Genomic DNA, 6,348 nt, shown 5'->3' with positions numbered 1-6,348 from the left:
TTTTTTTTTTTTTTTTTTTTTAATACAAGCAGGAACTGAGCTGGTGAATTGTGAGCTTAAAGGGTAAAAAATAATGAGGTGAGGAAGTAAGAGAATCAAAGAATCTCTCCCTACCAAGTACCTAGTTCCCCACCACATTGCTCTTTAGTCCCTTTAGGCAACTGGCTGACATTTGCTGAGTCCTGCAACTCCAACTAAGCTGTAGTCTTTTACTTAGACATTGTTGTGGGCCCAATATTGCTCAGTCATATTCAGGATGAATTTGCCCTCCTCAGTGGAAACCTGCCTGCATGAACAGTGCAGAAACCATGTCTTGGCATCATACAAAGTCATAACATAGTTCTAAATAAAAGGGGGCGCATCTGTGTGTTCATTAATGTGCATTAAACTTGGTGCCTCCATTGTGAGGTACTAGAAGAAGGCACATTTGTCTATCTCAATCCACATTAGCAAAAGCAAATGTGTTTCTCTGACACTTTCTTGTAAATTAAAATAGGCTAATTCACATTAAAGTGCACATGCAGATGCACCCAGAAGGAGAAAATCCTTGGGACCTGATTCTCCTAGGACTAAAATCAGCGTAAACTGGGAGTAACCCCTTGGGGCCCAATGTTTGCATCGCTCAAATCGCTGAGAATTTAGGATAACTCTATTGGGCCAATTCTCTTCATTGAATCAGTGTTAATTAGATGCAACTGCATTGAAATTCATCAAGTTACAAAAGAAAGAGGAAAACCAGGCCCTGGCAGCAGCAAGCGCTAATAGAGCAGGGCCTGGGTGCTGTCCTTGGTGCTTAATCCTGCTCAAGGCTTCACTGTTCACAGGAGCTGTGGGGAAAGTCTGGAAGGTGAAGTCCTTTCACATTTACTCTTTTGAGTGGAAAGAACCACCCTGATCCATGTGTATATGCACATTACACACACATGGTTCAGCCATCCTCCTCTTTGGCACGGATCCCCTCTTCTGTTAAAGTCTTCTTGTATTCTCTCCCCATATTAGACAATAAACCCCATGGGGTAGAACTGGTTTCTAATTGTAAAAACACAGATGTGTACAAACCACAAGCCCGGTCCTGAATTAATTCATCCCAGAATAAGTGTATTGAGGCCAAAATAATTACCAGGACTACAGTCACCTCTTTTATACTGCTGCAAGCTCATTGACTTCAACGGCGCAAAAAAGAAGAGAACCTGACTCACACCAACCTGAGATCTGAATCAAGCCATCCCACCAGCTCCCAGCATGCTGCCTCATCTCACAAAGTGCCTGCTCCTAAGACCACTGGAGTCAACTAGATATTTTCCATGGACGTTACTGAGGCTTTGGATAAGACCCAAAGCCTGTGATTTCCCTGCCCAGAAAGAACATTTCAATTCCAGCAAGGGAGGGCAGTTCTACCATTTCGGATTGAGAGGGAATGCAATAAAAAATTCATTTCACAAAATAAATAAATAAGGCAAAGATGAGTCCGATCAGCTGACAAGAGCTGATGAGAGCTTTTCTCTGCTGATTTGATGGACAAGGCCCTTGCTGGCAGATGGGAATTCAGTCTGTTTATAGCCCCATGACCTCAATTTTCTTAAATTTTCTTTCCATTTTATCTCCTTTTAGAAGAAAGATTAGATTCTTTCTGAGCTCTGAACCAGCAGTAACCTTATTTGAGTTATTCAGTGGGTAGCTACCTAGTGCCTATTTACTGTAAGAGTTCTCAGGTAAAGCATGCGCTGATTTTTCTATCCTGTGGGCAGGGAAATGAGCCTGTGGCCTGGACAAGAAGGATGCAGAAATCCCCATGGCCAGGCTAAGAGAACTCACCACTGAAAGGTGTTTCCAGTGCCATGGACAGAATCCATATAGGACTCACAGAGCATCTCCTCTCTGTGTACACATGCTGTAAAATTAAGGATTGCTGGTCAGTGGAGTCACAAAGGGAAGAATATGGGTCTCTGTGTCACTTGGCCCCAAATTTGCCATTTCCTAGCTTTACCCTTTGGGTCCATTTTACCCCTGGATGGAGTTTCATTTGTTAATTATTGCTTAGTATCATTAGACATCTTCCTCTGTCAAACAGCACTTATCCCACAGTTGTCTACCTTCATAATCACAATTTAACTCTCTTACATCATACATGATGTTTTTTCCACCAACCAACCCAGGTTAGTGTGTATATAATGGAGCAATGCCCTTAGCCCTGTGAAGTTGGGGAAAGGAAACCCTAAAAGGCAGAAAAGGAGCTCAAGAGCCTAACTCCCATTGAAAATTAACAGGAATTTCTCACATAGCTCCTGTTCCTGCCTATCAAACCTTTCCCCAGAACTGTTAATAAAATACAATTATGCAAAAATTATCTGTAATACATACATGTTCCTATAGAAGTGTAGAAATTACCCTGGGGAATCAGACCTGGACTCCACCTAACCTAGGTCCCCATCTCCAGCAATCGCCAATACCTGGTGCTTCCAAGAAAGGTGCGTGGAATCCATTAGGAGGCAGGTAGGGGACCAAGGGGAAGTATGGCCTGAATGTAGCCTCCAAGCAAAGAAATTCAGGAGGAAAAAAAGTGCAATTATAATTGAAGAAGTCATTAAGGAAACACATCTTCACACCCACTAAGCCACTACTCCCTGCTGGGTTCACTGTAGGACAGTAATTCTCAGTTAAGACCCTTTCTCTACTGAGCACCCCCACCAAGAATCACCACTCATTTAGCAACATGGGAGGGGTGGCTCAGAAACTCCTCTGACAGCTGTCTGGGACCCCAAAGCTGGCCATATCTGGTAGTGGGAAGCAACAAATCATACTTTCTATTGCTTGTCACTCCACTAATCCTGCAGAGCCAGTACAGGAGAGTGAGTGAGAGTCTGTTCTGGCTCATGTATCATTAATAGCCTTGTTAACTGCTTTCTTATTGCAGAAGCTGTATTGCTAGTGATGACAGGCACTGGAAAGAAACCCAGCTTGAATATCAGTCCATTAGACAAGCTGCCCCAATTCTTCAAATAATATAATGATCACAGGATGCATTGGCTATATGCTGGCCTCTGGGCGAGGGTCGACCCCACTCATCAGTAAGTTTGCTGTGGAGTTAACTCAAGTCCCCAAAGCTTGGGCAGGGGCGATTCACTACATACTTTTTGGAGCAGCATTACAGGCCTGGAACTGTTCTCGAGGGAGCGCACTGAGGCTGCAGGCCCATTTAACAAGCCCCATTAGGCTGCTCAGTTATGAATTGTTAAGTAAAGGAGGGAGTCGTTGTGCTCTGTATCATTGGGCTCCTCTGGTTTCTCCGGAGAGTGGCCAGAAAGCTATAACAAGCTGAAATATATATCAGCTGAACCTTCCACTAATGGCAGCAGGCTCTGTGAATGTCAGGTCCTGATGGGCTGTTTTGACTAATGCCATGGCCCCTGCAATCTGTAAGGCAGCGTGGAATTTGAGCAGGTCTCCCTGGCCTCTGCATGGGGCAGTTATCAGGGACAAATAAAAACCACAGGCTGGAAAGCTTCTGTTGAAACCCTGTGAAATACACTGGTATTCTGCAAAAGCTTCTCTAAACCAGATCTGCTTCCAAGCATAAATAAAGCCAATTCCTTGTTGACTCAGGATCTCAGAGCATGTTCCCCACCCCATCTCCATTTTGTATATGGGGAAACTGAGGCACAGAACAGGGAGGAGATGTCCTCAAAGCCTCACCGCTTATTTGTGCCATATCTGGGTAACACAGCTAAACTGAATGAACCCCAGCTATGACCTTTGTACCAGAATCACCCCTGCCACCCCAATCCACATCCTAGCATACCCTAGTGAACACCTCCTTCTTCCCAGCTTCCAGATACAGCCATGATTCCAGAAGCCATGGATGTGACCTAGAAAAGAAGAGCAGCCCTTGTCCTGGCCTTGACAGGAGATGATTAACTAGGCACCAAAACACTTCAACACACTCGACATGACCAAGTATATTCCTAGGCAGAGGGTTCTTACAGCTGGTATCTGGTTGAAAGGCCTTTTTCTATCACTAGAATAAGCACAGGATGTTTTTGAGCAGCACTGTACAGTATAGGGACTCCTTCGTGATGTCAGCCTGGCACATGCAACTCAGAGTGGGAGAAGCTCAATAACCTAAATGCCCTACCGTCTATCCAAGGCCTCAGCTGGCCCCCATTACCTTAATATTTGAGCACCTCATGATCATTACCATATCTGCCCTACCAGCTGCTGTGAGGCATTGACTAGTTACAAGGAGAGAACTGATGCAAGCAGAGGCAACATGATTCACCCAAGGAGTCTCTGGCAGCACAGGAAGATAAAATATGAATGGTTGCAGCCCAGGTGAATGCCCTCCCCTCTTCACACCTTGCCATGGCTCATGTGCAGAGCTCTGTGTGACCCTGGCTGGCTTCATCCTCTTGTGAATGAGGTTAGCAAGTCCTACCACCTGTTTTACAGACAGAGGAAAACAAAGCACAAAGACCAGGGCTGGTGCCAGAGCAGGAACCACATGCAGCAGCAAGGGGAATTATCCTCAGTACAAAATGGCTGAGATCTCAGGAATATGCTGCAGGTATTTGATTCCCTGCTCTCACCCCCTTCCCAGCAGTCTTTGTCCTTTGTGCACTCGGTTCAGACTTAGGCAAAACTCCCCTCGGTTAACAATGGGCACTTGCCTGCAGGAGAGAGTGATCCCCCTGGAAGGAGGAAAGGGGGGAAGGAGCTTTAATGACTTTGCAAGGTGTCTCATTCCCCCCTCCACTCCCACTCCTGCCACCCCATCTGTGGAAGGACAGCACAGGCCACAGGCCTTCCCCATAACACCTGCATGCCTTTGCAGATTGCAGAGTGGAGCAGGGCACCTCTGCTGAAAGCCCCATGCCCCTTGCTTTGTCTTTATCCTCCAATGCCCCTCTCTGCCCTGTTGCTTCATTTTGCATCTTATAAGTCCTATACCTCAAATCTTATACAAGAATGCCTCCAGCCACAATCTGAAAGGAAAAAAGGACATTTTCCAGAGTAGCAAAATGTCAAGGCTTGATTTTTTTTTTATTTTATTTTATTTATTTATTTTTTTTTAATTAGGTTCCACTTGGCCTCTCTGCACTTTGGCATGATCTCTGTAAGTCTGTCATCATCTCTGCTGCGACGTGTCCGAGCAGGTGAGTGTTCCCAGACTCCTGTCCCAGGGAAGAGGCTCTGCTAAAAATCTCTCTGAGGCAGGCTGATCAAAGCAATGTTCTTGTACAAAGGTATTCAGGCCTGATCCTTGGGTGCTTTGCCCTTGAGCACAGCTTGTGCAGGATCAGGCTCATGGTGCTGATTTCATGGGCTTATCAAGGTTTAAAGAGGAGACCATGTATACAAGAGGCTATTTGAATGACCTTGGTTTGTGCTGGGGATGTTTGGGGCCAAGCCACCTGTACAGGTGCTTGCCCTTTAGCACCTGCCAAATATACTGCTGTACTTCAGGCACTCGGGCCCAGAACCATCAAGGTCTTTTAGGTACCTAAATCCTTATGGTTCCAGTGGAAGTCAGGCACTTAAAGAGAAGTTAAGCACCAAAATACCTTTGTGTAGCAGGCTTTCAGATACTGTTGAGGTGAGGGGCAATATAGCTTTTTGTATCGCACTTAAATGGTGGGTACAAGCATGAGTGCTTCCCCCCACCAACTACATTGGAACAGTGCTGATTTATTCCTGGAATATTTTGATGTACTAAGCAGACAGCTCATTTATTATTTCCTTCTTTTTTTTTTTTCCCACAGCAATACTGCTGACTGCCTCATCCTAGGATTTAAAGGACCTTTTATGCGTTACTGCTATTGGGCTGAATGTCAAAGTCCCTCTCCTTCACCCCCTACCAACATTTTGGCTAAGCTAGTATCTTGTTAATGGTCCCATTTTCCATAGGGAACACTGAGACGACCAGTCAAAAGGTCATACTGTGAATCAGTGGCAGGATAGGGGAAGGAAGCCAGGAGTGCCAAGTCTAGTGCCTCCATGCACTAAACTATGCATCTCTGTAGTGTGGTATTTTGGGTTTTCCGAAGAACAGAACACAGCAAAATCAAATGGCCAAAAGGTCAGCAGACAGTACATGAGCAACCAAGAGTCACCTTGTGAGAGGAGGAAGGAAGGGGAGATTAAAGAGCCCAAGAGCAAGTGACAATGTGCAACAGGTAAAGCTCATCTTCTTGGTGGTAGATGTGGGCCCCATTCACGTGTTGCTGCCCACTTCCCAGGGCTCCTTTGTGTTAGTAGGTTACAAAAAACACATAAGGCACCAAAGATCTGGGGCCTGCTGTGCCAGGTGCTGTACAGCTGCCTAGTAAGACACTATCCCCTGAAAAGCTTACA

The 6,348-nt window shown here is 45.4% G+C and overlaps 1 long non-coding RNA gene across 1 annotated transcript; it reads left to right on the top strand.

The window, feature by feature from the left end:
- The first annotated feature begins 377 nt into the window (after positions 1 to 377).
- LOC109295414 lies at positions 378 to 6,028 on the top strand. The gene is made up of 3 exons (XR_002096744.1): positions 378 to 461; positions 5,607 to 5,612; positions 6,018 to 6,028. It is a non-coding gene; the product is annotated as an uncharacterized LOC109295414 (long non-coding RNA).
- The last annotated feature ends 320 nt before the right edge of the window (positions 6,029 to 6,348 follow it).

Source organism: Gavialis gangeticus, unplaced genomic scaffold, assembly GCF_001723915.1.
Source record: "Gavialis gangeticus isolate Ggan-Ray unplaced genomic scaffold, GavGan_comp1, whole genome shotgun sequence".
NCBI lineage: Eukaryota > Metazoa > Chordata > Crocodylia > Gavialidae > Gavialis > Gavialis gangeticus.
This window is presented reverse-complemented; position numbering and strand designations above follow the sequence as displayed.